This window comes from Pteronotus mesoamericanus, unplaced genomic scaffold (assembly GCF_021234165.1).
Source record: "Pteronotus mesoamericanus isolate MK-2021 breed Mesoamerican mustached bat unplaced genomic scaffold, CSHL_Meso_final contig_58, whole genome shotgun sequence".
In the NCBI taxonomy this organism is placed as follows: domain Eukaryota; kingdom Metazoa; phylum Chordata; class Mammalia; order Chiroptera; family Mormoopidae; genus Pteronotus; species Pteronotus mesoamericanus.
Window position 1 is genome coordinate 604,240 of NW_026555205.1, and position 18,769 is coordinate 623,008.

The 18,769-nt window shown below is 36.8% G+C and overlaps 1 pseudogene; it reads left to right on the forward strand.

Annotated features, from left to right (window-relative positions):
• Nucleotides 1-6,072: 6,072 nt before the first annotated feature.
• Nucleotides 6,073-7,754, forward strand: LOC129076204 (tRNA (guanine(6)-N2)-methyltransferase THUMP3-like; annotated as a pseudogene).
• Nucleotides 7,755-18,769: the final 11,015 nt, after the last annotated feature.

Here is an 18,769-nt window from a genome sequence, read left to right on the forward strand (position 1 = left end):
TTAAATCTACCATCTTGTTATTTTTTTTTTTTGCTCATCTTTGTTTTTCTATTTATTTTGTCTTAATTGCTTCTTATTATTATATATTTTCTATCTTTTTAAATTTATTTCAGTAATTTAAGGTAACCTTTGTCCAATCATTAGCTGACTAGTAAGCTGGCTAAACAGAGACTATAGTGTCCACAAATGAAAAATAATACAGATTTACAGTATTAGTTCAGGAAAGTATCAAAACAAGAACAAGAATAACAACAAACAGCAACAACAAATAATGTGGAGAAGGTTGAATTTGATTTCTAGATCTGATACCTTATATCATACAAAATCTGCAATTTTTATCATCAACAACAAAAATATAAGACATGCACAGAGCCCTGGCCAGGTAGCTCAGTTGCTTGGAGCATCAACCCAGTATGCCAAGGGTGTAGTTTGATCCCCAGTTAGGGCACATGCAGGAATGAACCAATAAATGCATAGATAAGTGAGATAATAAATTGATATGTCTACCTTTCTCTCGCTGTCCCCCTTCCTCTCTCTCTAAAATCAATAAATGAAAATTTTTAAAGGGGCATACACAGAAACAAGATATAAAAGTCATTCAATGGAAATTTTCCTAGAGAAAACCCAGATATTGATTGAATTTATTAGATGAAAACTTTAAATCAATTTTTAAAATATGACCATAGAACTGAAGGAAATCATGTCTAAAGACCTACAGTAAAGTATAAGAACAGTGTCTCACTATACAGATTATCAATAATAAGAAAATATACCACTGAATAAAACCAATATAAATTTTAGAATTGAAAAATATAATAACTGAAATGAAAAATTCACTAGGATGGTGTCAACCTGAGATTTGAGGAGCTAGAAGAAAGTATCACTGAACTTGAGATAGCTCAATTGAGATTACTGAGTCTGTGGAACGTAAAAAAATGTAAAGAAAAATGAACACATCCTTAGAAGCCCATGTGACAATTAAGCATATTAACATATACATAGTGACAGTCGCAAAAGACAAGGAGAGAGAAAAGAAGGAATAAAAACAGTTGAAGAATAATGGTTTACTACTCTCCAAATTTGATAGAAAAATCATTTATGTACTGATCTAAGAGGCTCAATGAATCCAAAGATAATAAACTCTAAGAGATTTGTATAAACACTTAATAACTAAACTACTAAAAATCAGACATTGAATCTTGAAAATGGCAAGAGAGAAGTGGCTAATTCTTACAAGTGTTCTCAATAATATAGATTAACAGTTGATTTCTCTTCAGAAAATATGGAGGTTAGGAGAAAGATGACATAATCAGACTGCTAAAAGAAAAAAATGTTAACTAAGAATGATAAATCTGGCAAAACTGCCTTTTAAAGATGAAGGAGAAATTAAGGCATTCCTATATATATGAAATGTCCAGAATGGCTAAACCCATAGAGATGGAAAGTAAATTATTGATGTCTGAGGACTGAAGGAATGTTGTAATGGAGAGCAAGTGCTAATGTGTATGGGATTTCTTTTGGGGGATAAAATATTCTGGAATTAGGTAGGAGTAGTCATCACACAATTTTGTAAATATACATATATAACCACTGAAAAGGAACTTTAAAAGGGTAAATTCTATGGTATGAGAATTGTAGTTCAATTTCATTTCATTTTATTTATGTTTCCAGTTTTGTTAATATATAATTGACATGTAACATTGTATACATTTAAGTGTAGCATAATGATTTGATTTTTGCCTATATTGTAAAATGATTAGCCAAATAAGCTTAGTTAACATTCATCTCCACACAGTTACAGTTCTTTTTCCTTGTGATGTGAACTTGTAAGATCTATTCTCTTAGCAATTTTCAAATATGCAATAGAGTATTGTTAATTATAGTAACCATGCTGTATGTTACATTTCCAAACCTTATTTTTCTTATAACTGGAAATTTGCACCTAGTTCATTTTAAAATAGGAATATAGGGAGAATCAAGATGGCAGAGGAGTGAGTGGAAGTCACACTAACCTCCTCCCAGGACCAACCTGGAATTACAAGTAAATTGTGGAGAAACCACCTGGAATAAACAACTGAACAATAGCGAGAGAGGAGCTTTGTAACCTCAGAGACAGAAGAATCGGCTTTAGCGCAATCTCACTGGTAAGGAGTGCAGTAGAGACTTGAGAAGGTGGGCCGGGCACCCCCAGGGAACAGTGCCAGAAGGATACTGAAATGTCCAGTTGGATCCTCGTGAGAAGAGCGGGGTCTAAACCAAAAGTGGGGATCTCTAGCCCACAGCACCAGAGCCCAAAAAGTACACAGAAAACAGCCAGCTGCAAAAAGTGGCAGGGTTGCTCTCTGCCAGAGATAGGCGGCTGGAGATGCAAAGAACTGTTTAGGGGCCAACGCATAAATTTGTATTTGCAGCCACTTACCCTGGGCTCCAGCAAAGGCAGGGGTAATGTGGGCTGGAGATACCTGGGGAGAGACTAGGGGAGGAGGCTTTGGGGAGAGAACTTAGAGAGTAGCCGGTGGGAGCCTGGTGCTGATGCATCCCCCATGAGGCAGCAGCCATCTTGCTCACGTGACTACTCCCTGGAGTGGCAATGGCATGAGAGGACCCAAGCCCCGCCCCGAGGAGGGCCTCAGCCCTGCCCTGTGGTGTCTCTAAGCCAGCCTGCTGAATGCAGAGTGACTAGATTAACAGCTAGAGGATACAGCCACAGACAATAGATTCATGAAAGTCTCAAACAGACTGCCTAAGGTCAGACAGGGTCAGCATCTGATATCATCAGAGGCAGATCCACAAAGGAAAAACAGTGGTATCCTTCCATAGGAGGTCACACCACAGACTCAGGAACTCAAAACAGGTCAATTTAAGAAGCATAAGCAAACGAGAAGAGCCTCAGAAATAATGGGAAGACAAAGAAACACACCTCAATCAAAGGGAAAGGAGGAATCCCCAGAAAGAGAACTAAATGAAATAGAGGCAACTATACTATCAGATATTAAGTTCAAAAGAATGGTTCTAAGGAAGCTCAATGAGCTCAGTGAGCTCAGAGACAATTACTAAAAACTACAGGGAAACTACAAGGAACTTACTGCAAACTATATCAGCATGAAAAAAGACATAGAAACTGAATTAGAGACAAGAGGAAATGAAGAATACCATTTCTGAATTGAAGAACACAGTAGAAGGAATAAAAGCAAGCTAGATAGAGCAGAGGATCGAATCAGCGAGCTGAAGGATAAGGTAGAAAAAAGCTCACAAAAAGAGCAAGAAAATGAAAAAGGACTCAAAAGGAATGAAGAGGCATTGAGGGAAATGCAGGACAACCTGAAACGTACTAATATCCATATAATAGGGATACCAGAAGGAGAAAAAGAGAACGAAGGGATAGAAAACCTGTTCGAAAAACTAATGATGGAAAACTTCCTTCATTTGGGGAGAGAAGAAGCCACACAAATCCAGGAATCACAGAGGGTCCCATCCAAGAGGAAATCAATGAGGCCCACTCCAAGACACATACTAATTAAAATATCAAGTATCAAAGACAAACAGAGAATCCTAAAGGCAGCAAGGGAGAAACAGGTAGTAACATACAAGGGAGCCCTGATAGGGCTAGCAGCTGACTTCTCAACAGAAACACTAGAAGCCAGAAGGGAATGGCAAGGAATATTCCGATGAATGAAAAGCAAAGGCCTGCAACCAAAACTGCTTTACCCAGTAAGGCTCTCAATTAAAATGGAAGGAAAAACAAGGGGTTTCCCTGACAAAAGAAGGCTAAAAGAATAAATCTCCACCAAACCAGCATTTCAAAATATGCTAAAGGGACTGCTTTAAGAAGATGAACAAAAAGAGTTTATGAATACCCTGTTCCTTTCACAGTCACCAATACTTGATATTACCAATATTTTTAATACTTATTTATCTGATTGTGACAATGTGTTATTTTAATTGCTACTTTATTATTTGTTGAAACTAAACCCGTTTTTTTATATTTCTTGCTTATTTCTATTTTTTTAAAAAGCTTAAATGACTTTTTGGTATTCTTTATCCAGTTTTTGATTAAATGTTTGTAGAATTTTTGCCCTAAAAAACCCTATTAACCCTTTTTTAGATGTGTTGCAAATACTTTCCTATTCTATCACTTGTTCTTTAAATTTTTTAATATGTATATTACTATATAGTGTTACATGTTTAATATACTCATATTGTCAATATTTTACTATATAGCTTCTGGGTTTGAATATGTTACTTCAGGGTAAGAAAACTATTATTTTGAATTTTCTCTGAAAACTTCTTAGAGTTTACATATTGGTTTTTAACTCACCTGAATATTTTTTGAATAATGTGTGAAATAGGGCTCTATATTTTTTTATGTCAAGTAATAGTGGTCCATGCACATTATTTATTGAATAAGACTTATTTTTCCCATTGATTTGAAATATCAGTTTAATCATATATTACATTGTTAGATATATACATTTGTTTCTAGAATGCTCTTTATATTTCATTGATCTACTTGATTATTTCTGTGCTGGTGTCATCTGGTCTTAATTACTGACACTTTATAATGGATTTATATATATTAATATTTATAATGGATTTATATATATTAATATTTATAATGGATTTATATATATTAATATTTATAATGGATCTTTACATTTAAAAACATAAATAAAATCTATCTACATTTTAAAAAAAGAAAGGAAGGCACTCCTACCTTTTATGACATCATGGATGGAACTGGAGAATAATATGCTAAGTGAAATAAGCCACTTGGTGAAAGACAAATACCATATGATCTCGCCTATAAGAGGAATCTATTCAATCCAATAAACTAATGCACAAAATAAAGCATAGGTAAGGAAACATGGAGCAGACTGAAAGTGACCTGAGGGGATGGGGAAGGAGGACAATGATAGAAAGAAGGCACTAAACAAGGAACCTGTATGAATGACCCATGGACATGGACAACAGAGTGGTAATTGACTGTGGGAGCGGGGGGTGGGGGTGGGTTGGGTGGAGGAGGGCAAAAGGAGGAAAACTGAGACAATTGTAGTAGAATAAACATGATTTAAAAATAAAATTAAGAAAATTTTAAATATATATATATATATATGAATGATACCTTTGTGGCCCATATTCAAATTTTTACTATGCCTTCTTTCAACTTTGACATATATTTGAAATTTTCCAAATAAAATTTTGGGAAGGAAGTAATTTCAAATCTCTTAACATAAATGTTAGATTTGCTAGCTTTGAACTTTACTGTAGGATCATCACTCTGGATCAATTTTTTTTGGGTGCCAACAATGTCAGTACTGTTGGAATTTCCATCCTGGGATGGTCACATTCCCAGAGGAGACTCTGTCATCTCCCAATAGGAAAATTGTTAACATTCTGGTTGCCCACTGGAGGAATAGGTTTGGGGTTCTCAGCGTTTTATTCTCAGTATGGTATCAACTATGATATTGCTTTCCTGTCTTCAATTGTGCCACATGGTCCTTAATCTAAACCCCCCTTTTTTTAAACATTCTCCTATGTTGTAGGAATAGTTGTTGATAATCTGCATTAAATGTGAGAAGAAATTTGGAAAATCTTACTGTGTATAAACTTTATCTTTCACTGGTTATCTTTACTTCCAGAATAACCTGGTGTCACCAAGTTTGAAACTTTTGGGGAATCTTCTGTGTGTATTACCAGTGCTTGGTACATTGTAATTTCTCTGTAAATACTTACTGAAATAAATTAATTGAGGTAATTTTAGTAATTTATTAAATTGTATTTTATACTGTCAGTTACTAGAGCTCAGTTCTTGTGGACACAGCAAAGAATTACAGATCAGTAAGTTAAAAGTGGATGGGTAATAGTTTTATTAGTATGTCCTCAAGGGAGAGAACAGGAGAACAGGCCTGCTGAGAGTGGCCAGAAGGGCCTGAGTCTCCTGAATATTCTGCCTTAAGTACATGCAGGACTGTGTTAGCATAGGGGAGGGGTTTATATAGGTAGATATTTTGGTCATATAATTTTGGTTTCTTCCATGTGTGCCCTTTCCCATAATTCTTCTTCACTGCCCACATGGGGGGTGGGAGAAAAACTGCACTGGAAATTTTGCTATCAAAGGCAGTTAACTGTCTAGGCGGCTGCCGGCTGCGTGATCTGAGCGCGTTGGGACTGGGGCGTGCTGGAGCCAGAAGGGTCTGCGCTGTCTACCAGGACTATATCATGGATCTTGGAAGCACGGCCAATATATCAGGTGTTCAAGAAGCCACTAACCAACTTCTGGATGTAAACCTTCATGAGAACCAGAGGTCTACACAAGTGACAGAAAGTGGTCCCAGAAGTGAGTCTGAGCACCTTCAAGTCTCTATTGGAGCCACTGTACCTACCGGTTTTGAGCAAACAGCTGCAGATGAAGTGAGAGAGAAATTGAGGTCATCATGCAAAATTGGCAAAGACTGGGGCAAGATATATTTTGACATTTCAGTGGAAAGTCTGGCTCAGGTTCATTGTCTGAGATCAGTTGGTAATTTATTTGTGGTAGTTCAGGAGTTTAAAGATTAACAGTTCAAAGAAACCAAGGAAGAAGTCCTAAAGGATTTTGAAGAATTGGATGGGAAGCTTTCATGGTCAGACCCTCTAAAAGTATGGAAAATTAACACCAATTTCAAGAGAAAAAAAAAACGCAAGAAGATAAATCAGAATTCAAGTAAAGAGAAGACTGATAATGGACAAGGAGACAAAAGAGATGAAAAAGATGTTAAAAAAAGAGCTCACTAACAAAGCCTCAGATTCACATATTTTAGACTAATATGAAAGGCCAGCTTATCAAAGAAGAGATATCAACATTAGTAGGTGATGATTTGGCATCTTGCAAAGATGAGACTGATGAGGGCTCAAAGTAAGAAACTGATCTTGAAGTGCTAAAGTTTAGAGTCACATGCAACAGGGCAGGAGAGAAACATTGCTTTTCCTCTAATGAAGCCACAAGAGATTTGGGGGGTGCTGTTCAAGAGTATTTTAAATGGAAAGCTGACATGACCAACTTTCATGTGGAGGTGCTTTTGAATATCTATGACAATGAAGTAATTGTGGGTATTGCATTGACAGAAGAGAGTCTCCACCAAAGAAATATTACACATTTTGGACCTACGACTCTTAGATCTACTCTTGCCTATGGGATGCTCAGGCTCTGTGCTCCTCAACCTACTGATATAATAGTCGATCCAATGTGTGGAACAGGGGCAATACCAATAGAGGGGACTACTGAATGGTCTAATTGTTTTCATATTGCTGGTGACAATAATCCATTGGCTGTGAATTGAGCAGCAAATAACATCTCATCTTTACTGACCAAGAGCCAAATTAAAGGTACACTCTCCTGGGGCTTACCCATAGATGCTCTTCAATGGGATATCTGCAATCTGCCATTGAGAACTGGCTCTGTGGACATTATAGTAACAGACATGCCATTTGGAAAAAGGATGGGCTCCAAGAAAAGAAACTGGAACCTTTGCCCAGCTTGCCTATGGGAGATGAGCTGTGTCTGTAGACCAAGGACAGGTCGAGCTGCACTACTTACTCAGGACAAGAAATGCTTTATCAAGGCATTATCTGGAATGGGACATGTATGGCAGAAGGTGCATACTGTCTGGGTGAACATAGATCATCTTCATGCTGCAGTTTACCTTCTGAAACGTATACCTAAAGCTTTTGTTCATCCTTCAGAATAAGATGGAGAAAGAGGAACTCCTCGGTAATGCAAAAATGAAGATGATTAATAGTATTTGTGCTTCCTGGAAATGCCAGCATGAACTTTCTTTGAGAGAAAAACAGTATTGACAAAGTACAGTGTGCACTATTTAAATTGGTCTAAAGTTCTTCGCCCTAATAAGCCAGGGGGCGAAAGACAAATACCATACGATCTCACCTATAAGTGGAACCTAACCAACAATGCAAAGATGCAAGAAAAATATGACCAGCAACACTGAAAGGAAAAGAAATCAATAGAGACAAGAGGGAAGGGGGGGCAGGGAAAGGGAAGGGAAGGGGAAAGTCAAGGAACATATAGCAAGGACTCATGGACAAAACCAAAGGGGAAGAGCTGAGGGAGGTAAGGTGGGAGGGGGCAAGGGAAAGAGGTGGGGGGAGGCAGAGACAAATGTATTTAAAAAGTAAATAAATTAAAAAAAAATAAAGATCTTCGCCCTGGTTAGCAAAAGGTGTGAATGTAACATGGAATTGAAAGTCTTGTGAGAAAACTTTTCTTTGGAACTGTTGTGAAGAAGTAGCTGGGCAAATTAGTACTTTTCTTTAAATGCTTTAAAGATGCTAAGTCTACTAAAATGGTCTGCGATTTGGGTTTAGAACATTTTATTCTTCAGGCTTTATACCAGTTCCTATTTTCCATTGTAGCCACCCTGGCCTAATGGAAAGGCAGAGAACATAATCATAGCATTTTAGGCAACACAGATATTGCCTGTGTAGCTTTGTTATTTAGTTGTTTGTTTTTACCTCAACCTTTAAAAAATGAAGCATTATTAATTTTGTGAAATAGTATTTGCCTCATGACAAAATGAAGTCTCACAAGACCTATAGGAAAGTTTACCATCTGCCTTAATAATTAAAATATGCATCTGTTATTCGGGTTAATACATAGAATAGAGGACTAGAATTTAGCAAAGGAATTACAAAGATACATTTTTATTTGTAAATAACAGCAAGTACATTGATGGATTAAGTATGGGACCAACAAGTAAAATTTAAAGAAATTTTATTTTTCTTTCCACATGCAAAAGTGGTGTTGCTTTTCAAAGTCAAACATAAATCTGACAATATTTTTGGTTTCTTAAAAGAACTGCTGTATGTTTGAATTAAAAACTTCATCTAAAAAAAAAAAGGCAGTTAACTGAGACTATTCCAACAGTGGCAAAGGCTCCCTTTCCCCTTCTTCCTTCTTCCTGCTGCTCATTTCTAGCTGCTACCTAACATTCCTTTGTCAAACAATAGAAACCCAAATCTTTGGGGACTATGAGGGGGATGACTGTTCTGGCTGCTTCCAGCTGGGAAGGAGCATTGTCGTAATCTTGGGTTCCCATACTTGCTAACTGTTGGTTAGGACAGGAGAAGGGAGGTTGCCATCCAACAGTCTGTGGTAGGTGGTCATGGTCTGTAGTCTCAGAGGTTGATATCCTTCTGTAACCATCAATTGTAATTTTATGGCTTCTATTCTGGAAGAAATGAGTTTAGTTAATAAGTTAATTATCATTGGTCCAAACATTAGTAGTATTAGGGTGATTAGTAGGGGAGCCACAAAAGGGAAGAGTAAAGACATGAGCCATGACTTTGAATCCCAAAATGAGGTCGAAGTTTTAATTTTGGATGCGAACTCAAGGATACCTTTAATATTATGTTGTACTTGTTCTGATTTGTTGACTAGAAGCAACACTGCTCTTGGAGATAAAGACATGTGCCTCTTTCTGAGGCAGTGAGATCTAATGCCCTTTAATTCTGGAGGGCGACCCCTATTAGAGAGTTATCTGCTCTTGGAGGAATGCTAAAGTCTCCTCTGTTTTAGTTAGTGCTTCAGCAATGTCCTGGGATAGGAGATGGTGGATGCCTAAGGAGGTTCCCCCTACTGCCGTTCCCAGAGCTGAGAGAATGCCTGTAAGTGATATTTGGAGAATGAGGGGACCAGACTTTTTGATTAAGTGTCCTGTGCCCTTAATGGGAATTGGAGAGTAGCATTTTTCCATGCTATGGAGACATCAGGAATGATGTACCCAAGGGGGCAAATTCCCCTCCACTGTGAAGGGAGAGTCCAATATACCTTAGACACGCGAATCCAATATACCTATCTACCCAGAGGGGTAGTTCTGCTGCCAGGGTGATGTCAACGAGTTTGACAGGCTTGGTTTTAGAGACATGTTTGCCATCAACTAACCACTGGGTTTTTGAATCTTTGGTCCCTCACCACTGGGCCCCTTGGGCCGCTAGAGAGGCTGTGATTAGAGGATCAATGGTAGGATTGTAGGATTGGGTATTGTTAATGAATTCAATAAAGATAGAATCTCTCTTTGACCCAAAGCATATAGCTACTTGGGAATGGTGAGAGTGGTACAGGGGTCCGATTCCTGAGGAAGGAAATAATTGATTGAGGTGGTAGGCCTGCCTATACAGTATTCAGATCCATAGCTCCTTAAGGGAGGATCAGGAAGAACCAGCTCAGGAAAGTGAGTATGTATAAAATTTTCTTTCATCCTCTGGATTATGGATTCCTGCAATAATGACGCGGATTGCAGTTAGGCTAATTCCAAAACAGGTTTTAGTGAGGGGAGGATTAGGTGTTAAGAATTTTTGCTGGCATTGTGATGTCTCGATTTGTCCTACAGAATCACCCCCTGGTGCATTACTATTTATACAAAAGGGATATTTTACCTGTAAGTGATTGGCTATATGAGAAAAGATTGCTCTCTTGGGGGGAGGTGTACTGCCTTGAGAAAGGAGCTTGAGAACATGGAGAACAGGTTGGTTTTTAAAGAGGTTTTGGATTGCAAAGGTACCCCAATCATTCGAATGCTGGGTGGTTTATTCAAAAGTAGTAGAAATATTTTCCCATTTTTCCATGGGCAAGGGTTGGACATATCCCCAGCTCTGGGTGGAAAGGGAAAACCAGCAAGAAGTATTTAGTCCTAGGACTTGGATCATATTGTTTGCTAGATCATAAGCTGTCTCAGGTTTGGACTGGATGGGAGTAGATAAGAAAAGAGAGAAAAAGAGTAGGCTACTTATCGAGCTAAGGAGGATGCTTTTGTAAGAGGAGTTTGAGAACTTCCAGTTTTGTAGGAATATGTGGAATCATTTTTTTTTATTCCACTGGCTCAGCTGGCTCTTTCCATGGCTTAATTTTTGGACTTTAAAATTTATAATATAGGTTTAGACACTTTGTAATCTGTATATTATGATACATATGGAGATATTCTTTAAAATAAACTTTTAATTTTACAGTAGTTTTAAATTTACAGAAAAATTGCAAGTACAGTATAGTATTGCAATATACTCATACCCAGTTTTCCCTATTATTAACATTTCACATCAATACAATCCATTTGTTATAATCAATGTACCAATATGGGTATATTATTAAAGTCCATACTTAGATTTTCTTAGCTTTTACCTAACGCCCATTTTCTGTTACAGGATTCCATTTAGAATAGTACATTAGTCACCTTGTCTGCTTAAACTCTTTTTGCCTATGACAAGGTAGATATGGTTGTAAATAATTTTCTGCGTATGTGCAACTTTACCTTTCTTCTGACACTGGTAACATGTTAGAACTAAACGAGCACATCCTGAGTACATTTATAGATTGTATAAGATACTCTAGAACGTTATTTTCTGTTTGGCTGATTATCAGAAACATGAGGAGAGTTTTTTGAAACACAAATCCCTGGGCCCACACATCACTAGTAAAGGATATCTCCTGGGGTAGTGATTTGAGTGGGACCCAAGAATCAAGTTGTTTGTTTATTTATTTATTTATTTTTTCCTTTTCATCTGACTTTATTTTCAAATACACTTTCTTTTTTAAAAAAACCAATACACTTTCTGTGAGGATGACAAATATCAGTATTAGGAAATCCAATTATACAAAAAATACTACATCTAGTCAGGGGTAGATATATTTATTTTCTGGTAACATACATTAAGTGGCACTAATTACATAGTAACTATATGGTAACTAACATGAAACCCCAGAACTGTAACTTTGCCACAACTGCATGGACTTGGGCCTTTCTGGAATCAAGTTGTTTGTTTATTTAAAACAAATTTCCCTGGTGGTTGTGAGACCAGTGATTGAGTACAGGTTTGTAAAAGACATTTGATACCCACTGCTCTGGAGCATTTCAATCGTTTCTCTCATTATAATACCTAAATGGTCAGAAGTCTGCTGGAGCATGAGTATCATTTATTTGCCTGTATTAACATGAGATTCTTGTTGGCTTAATCGTGAAACAACGTACTTCCAATACTTATGAACTGAACCTCCATTAATGCTTCCATAATGGGGAATCTGTCCAAATAACAAAGAAATAACTGAAGCCCTTGCTGATGTGGCCCACTTCAGCAGCCCATAAACTGAAAGATTGCAGGTTCAATTCCCAATCAGGGCACATACCTGGGTTGCAGGTTTGGTCCCAGTTGGAGTGCATGCGAGGGGCAACCAATGTTTCTCTCTGACATCAATGTTTCTCTCCCTCTGTCTAAAATCAATAATTTTTTTAAATAAATAGCAATCTTTCAACTGACATCAGGAATACACTTGGAATTCAAATCCTGAATTGTGATCAGTGTTATCAGACTGAAATGCTTTTTCTGTCATTCTACAATAGTATGAAATGGTAGATAAAGCCATGGGAATAAAAAATGTTTATGTGGTGAGCAGGATGTTGTAGCATAGAGACAAGAAAATGAAATACTGTTCAGGCAAGTTCCTAAACTACTTAATGCCAGAGAATAAACACAAATGAGCTGTCTATCCAACTATTCTCCAGTCAAAACAAGGTATGTGTCAAACATCTTTGGCAAGTACAAACATGTAAGACAAGGCTACCTAAACCAAAGGCCTCAGGGAAGTTATTCCTCAAGTAAGTCACAATTATTCCTTTTTAGGAGGTGATGTGAGTTTATACTTGGGAATATAGTAATTTGAACACCAGAGTAATTCTCCAAAGTATCTTGCCAAGAAAATAAAGACTTCTGTGACACATTATGCTGTAATCATTTCTCTTCTATTTCTTTTTTTTCCTCTCTCAATCTTCTTTTTCCAATTTTGTTTTCTCACCTAACATTCTAATGGCAATTTATTAACACTCAATTGTTAGGAGAACTTGCCAATACTGAAATATCTATGATTGCTATTTAGAATATTATCTTCCTGGTATCAGGAATCTCAGAAATCAAATCAACATGTAGAATATTGATTTGTAAACATAAACTGAAAACTAATCACTTTATGGAAAAGTTTGATGATTTTTCTGCTCCTTATATTTGGGTATAGCTATTCATTAATTGGAGTATTTGCCGTGGTTTGTTACCTATATGCTTTAGAGTTTATTTTCTTGCTCTATTCTGTATTAAAACAAACTGTCTTTACTTGGTTGGTATTTTTGTTCTTTCCTATCTGTGAAGGCTGGGCCAATGTGAGGCAAGAAAACAACATATTTGCCCCCCTCTCGCTCTTTCTTTCCTTCCCTCCCTCCCTCCCTTTTTCTTTCTATTTCTTTCTTTCTTTCTATTTCTTTCTTTCTTTCTTTCTTTCTTTCTTTCTTTCTTTCTTTCTTTCTTTCTTTCTTTCTTTTCTTTCTTTCTTTCTTTCTTTCTCTCTCTTCCTCTTTTGTGCTTTCATAATTTTATTCAACAATCAGCGGTTAGCTCTCATCCACATTAACTATAGATTGTTGAAAGTGGTAAGGAGTACGTAGGTGTCCAGTGTACAGAGTTTGTTTGGGGAATCTTCATCCTCATGTATTCTGGACAACCACACCTAGATACAGTATGGGACATTCCTTATTCCTTTGGTCCAGACAGCTTTGTTGAACCTGGTGTTAATGTGCACATCTGGAGTTCCCATCTTCTTCATGACAAATTTCCAGATCTTTTTATGTGACCAAGGGGCGTGCTTCTTGAAATCCATTCCATGGATGCGCTTGTGAAGGCTGATGGTACCTTTTCTGGTCACTATCTTATTGATGGCAGAATGGCCCTTCTTCTCACCCCGCTTCTTTGTGGGAGCTGCTATTGCCAGGCCCAAGATGGAAAGAAACAGCATGGGGTATTGTGAGAGAGGGAAAACCCCCTTCTTTCTATTTCTTCTAGCATCTCTTACAATGGCTGATTCTTATTCCTGGCTCTACTTTCCACTGTATGGTCTCATCTTCTATGGTTCTAGTTCCAGCCTTGGTTCTAGGCCCTACAGCTTGTGGGCTTGATAATAGTTACTTATCTTTTGTCACTCCTTCGTAGAGGTAAACATGGCTTCCTGTCATTTCTAACCTATGGCTGCTTCTTTTTGGTTTCTCTGCATGTTCATCTAACTACCAAATTCCCAGTATTATATTGTCTCTGAAATACCTAGAGTGGTTCATTTTTCCTGAACTGTAAATGCTATAATCAGATAGCCAGTCTCTTGGATAGTTTAAAAAAACTGAAAAATTCTCTCTCTCAAAATAATCATTAGTAAAAATGAAAATCCTGACTCAGTGGTTGTAGAAATACAAAAATACCCACAAAAGTTATAAGAATAAATGTATAAGCATGCAAATGAAAGGATAATATAAGAAAAACATTAGCAAACAGCCTATCAATTGGAAAATGCTTAAGTAAATTAAGGTTTATTGTAATATGGAATTCCATGAGGATATTAAAAAGAATGAGATTTATTTATATGTAATATTGTGAAAGACTATGTAAAATTTTGTGAAAAACAAAAAGCTAGAGCAGAAATCTACCTACTTTAAAAAAATCTATGTAAGTGTGTGTGTATAAATATGTATTAACATACATTTGTAGGTGTATATTTGTAATCACATGTATACAGACATACCTCATTTATTGCACTTTACAGATAGGTTGTTTTTTTTTAACAATTTGAAGACAAGACTTTCCACTAGGAAAAAGATTATGACTCACTTTATTGTCATACTTGTTTATTGCAGTGGTCTGGAACCAGACCCGCAGTATCTCTGAGGTATGCTTGTATAAAATATGTTCAGATTGAGTGCTTGATTCCCTCACCTCTAACCTGCTTCCTCTTAGTGGTCCTCAGCTTTGTGCAATGCACCACTGTTTGCTCAATGAAACTTGGAGTTATCTTCACACTTCTCTCAAACCAATATTCAATCTGTCAACAAATCATGACAGACTTGCGTTTTAAAATATATTCTGAATCCAACCACTTCTTATCACTATTGGATTATTAGAACACATAAATTGCATCCTTGCTTCTATCTTTGCTCCTCTTACATTCTATTCAACACAAAAACCAGAAGTATCTTTTAAAAACAAATAATTCTTGCCATTTCCATGTTCAAAACCTTGAAATTCAAGTTTCCAATGGGTACTCCTCTGAATTTTCCTTGTGATGTTCCCTCTTATTCACTCTGATCTAAGCACACTGGTCTCATTGCAGTCACTCAAATAAACGAAGCACGTTTTGCCATATAAATGGGCTTTGGTATTTGGTCCCTTTGGCTGGAATACCATCCCAAATCATATGATTTACTCTCTCAGGTTTTTTAGGTCTCTGCTAAAATACATCTCCAGAGAGAACTTTTCTGACCACTCTATCTAAAAATCTCCAGTATATATTGTATATTTATATATAGGATATATCACCCCAAAGAAGCAAAATATACACCCTTTTCAAAAGCACACAGAACATTTTCAAAGGTAGACCCCATGATAGGGCACAAAATAAGACTCAACAAAGTCAAGAAAATTGAAAGCATAACAAGCTTCCTCTCGGAACACAAGGGCTTGAAACTGGAAACCAACGTCAAGGAAAAAACTCAAAAACATTCAAACTTATGGGGACTGAATAGCATGCTATTAAACAGTGAATGGGTCAATAATGAGATCTAAGAAGAAATCAAAAAGTTTCTGGAAACAAATGAAAATGAACACACAACAATAAAAAACCTATGGGACACAATGAAGGCAGTCCTGAGAGGGAAGTTCAAGCAATACAGGCCTACCTAAAAAATACAGAAACATTTCAAATAAGTGACCTAACCATACAACTTCAAGAACTGGAGAAACAACAAACAAAGCCTAGAGCAAGTAGAAGGAAGGAAATAATCAAGATCAGAGCAGAATTAAATGACATAGAGACTAAAATAACAGTTGAAAGGATCAAGAAATCCAGGAGCTGGTTCTTTGAAAAGATAAACAAAATCAACAAGCCTTTTAAGCAGAATCATAGAAAAAAAACGGAGAGGACCCAAATAAATATCAGAAATGAAAGAGAAATAACAAATGACACCACAGAAATACAAAAGTTTGTAAGAAATTATTATGAACATTTATATGCAAAGAAATTTGAAAACCTCAAAGAAATGGACAAATTTTTAGAAAAAGATAACCTTCTAACATTGGATGAAGAAAAAGCAGAAAGCCTGAACAGACCAATAACAGCTGATAAAATTGAAGCAGTAATCAAAAAACTCCTGGCACAGAAAAGCCCTGGACTGGACGATTTCACAGGAGAATTTTACAGAACATTTAAGGAAGAGCTAACCCCTGTCATTCTCAGACTATTCCAAAAAACCTAAGAAGACAGAAGACTCCAAACTCTTTTTATGAGGCCAGCATAATCCTAATACTGAAACGAGATAAAGACACAAGAAAGAAATAAAACTACAGGCCAATATCGCTGATGAACATAGACACAAAATTATCAATAAAATATTGGCAAACTGCATCGAACAATACATTAAAAAGATCATCCAGCATGATCAAGTGGGATTCATCCCAGGGATGCAAGCATGGCTCAATATTAAATCAATAAAGGTAATAAATCACATAAAAAAACGGAAAGACAAAAACCACATGATCATCTCAATAGATGTAGAAAAAAGCATTTGATAAAGTACAGCCTCCATTTATGATAAAAACGCTCAGCAAAGTGGGAATCAAGGGGGCATGCCTCAACATAATACAGGCCATATATGAAAAACCTATAGCCAACATCATCCTCAGTGGGCAAAAACTGAAAGTTTTCCCACTAAGATCCGAACAAGACAAGGACGTCTGCTTTCACCACTTCTATTCAACATAGTATTGAAGTTCTAACCACAGGGATCAGACAAGAAAAAGAAATAAAAGGCATCCAAATTGGAAAGGAGGACGTAAAATTATCATTGTTTGCAGGTGACATGATAGCATACATAGAAAACCCCATAGACGCCACCAAAAAATTACTCAACCTAATAAGCGAATTTGGCAGAACAGCATGATACAAAGTCAATATTCAGAAATTGAAGGCATGTTTGTACACCAACGATAAAAATTCAGAATCAGAAATGAGAAAAATAATCTTATTTGCTATAGCAACAAGAAAAATTAAGTACCCAGTACCCAGGAATAAACTTAACCAAGGAGGAAGAAGTCCTGTACTCAGAAACTAGACAACACTGAAGAAAGAAATTAAGGAGAACACTAATAAATTGAAGCATATACCATGTTCATGGATTGAAATAATTAACATCATCACTATGTCCATACTACCCAAAGCATTTTAGATTAAACACAATCCCTATTAAAATACCAATGACATATTTCACAGATATAGAAGAAACATTTCAAAAATTTATATGGAACCATAAATGACCCCAAATAGCTGCAGCAATTTTGAGAAAGAAAAACAAAGGAGGGATCACAATACTGATATAAAACCACATTACAAGGCCACTGTAATCAAAACAATCTGGTACTGGCACAAAACAGACATATAGATAAATGGAAGATAATAGCCCAGAAATAAACCCATGTCTCTATGGTCAATTAATATTGGACAAAAGGGTCAGAAACACAAAATGTAGTAAAAATAGGATCTTCAACAAATGGTGTTGGGAGAGGTGGACAGCTACATGGAAAAAAATAGAAATTCAACCACCAATTTACACCATACATGAAAATAAACTCAAATTGAAAAGAAGAGTTAAATATAAGTTGTGACACCATAAAAGTCCTAGAGGAGAACATAGGCAGGAAACTCAGATATTCCACTCAGCAATATTTTCACTGATAAGACACCTAGAGCAAAGACATAAAGGAAAGAATAAATAAATGGGACTTCATCAAAATAAGAAGCTTCTGCATGGCTAAAGAGGACAACAGCAAAATGAAAAGGAAACCAGCCATATGGGAAAATGTATTTGCCAATGATACCTCAGACAAGGGTTTGATCTTCAAAATATATCAGGAACTCACACAGCTGCACTCCAGGAAGCCAAACAATCCAACTAAAAAATGGGCAAAGGACTTGAACAGACACTTCTCCAAGAAGGACATACACAGGGCCCAGAGACATGTGAAAGAATGTCATCATCACGAGCTGTCAGAGAAACGCAAATTAAAACCACAATGAGATACCACTTCACACCGGTCAAGGTAGCCATCATAAATAAATCAACAAATAACGGGTGCTGGTGAGGTTGTAGAGAAAAGGGGAACCCTAGTACACTGTTGGTGGGAAAGCTGACTGGTGCAGCTACTGTGGAAAACAGCTTGGAATTTCCTCAAAAAACTAAAAATGGAACTTCCTTTTTACCCAACGATTCCCCTGCTGGGATTACACCCTAAGAATTACAAAATACCAACTCAAAAGAACCTATGCACCCCAATGTTAACAGCAGCACAATTTACAATAGCCAAGTGTTGGAAGTGCCCATCAATAAATGAGTGGATCAAAAAACTATGGTACATTTACACAATGGAATACTATGCAGCAGAAAGAAAGAGCTACTACCCTTTGCAAAAGCATGGATGGAACTGGAGAGCATTATGCTAAGCGAAATAAGCCAGGGAGTGAAAGACAAATACCATACAATCTCACATAAAAGTGGAACCTAATCAACAAGACAAGCAAGGAAAATGTAACCAGAAACATTGAAAGAAAAAAGAAACCAACAGAATCAAGAGGGAAGGAGGGATGAGGGTAACAGGGAAAGGGAAGGGAAGGGTCAAATCAAGGAACATGTATAAAGGACCAATG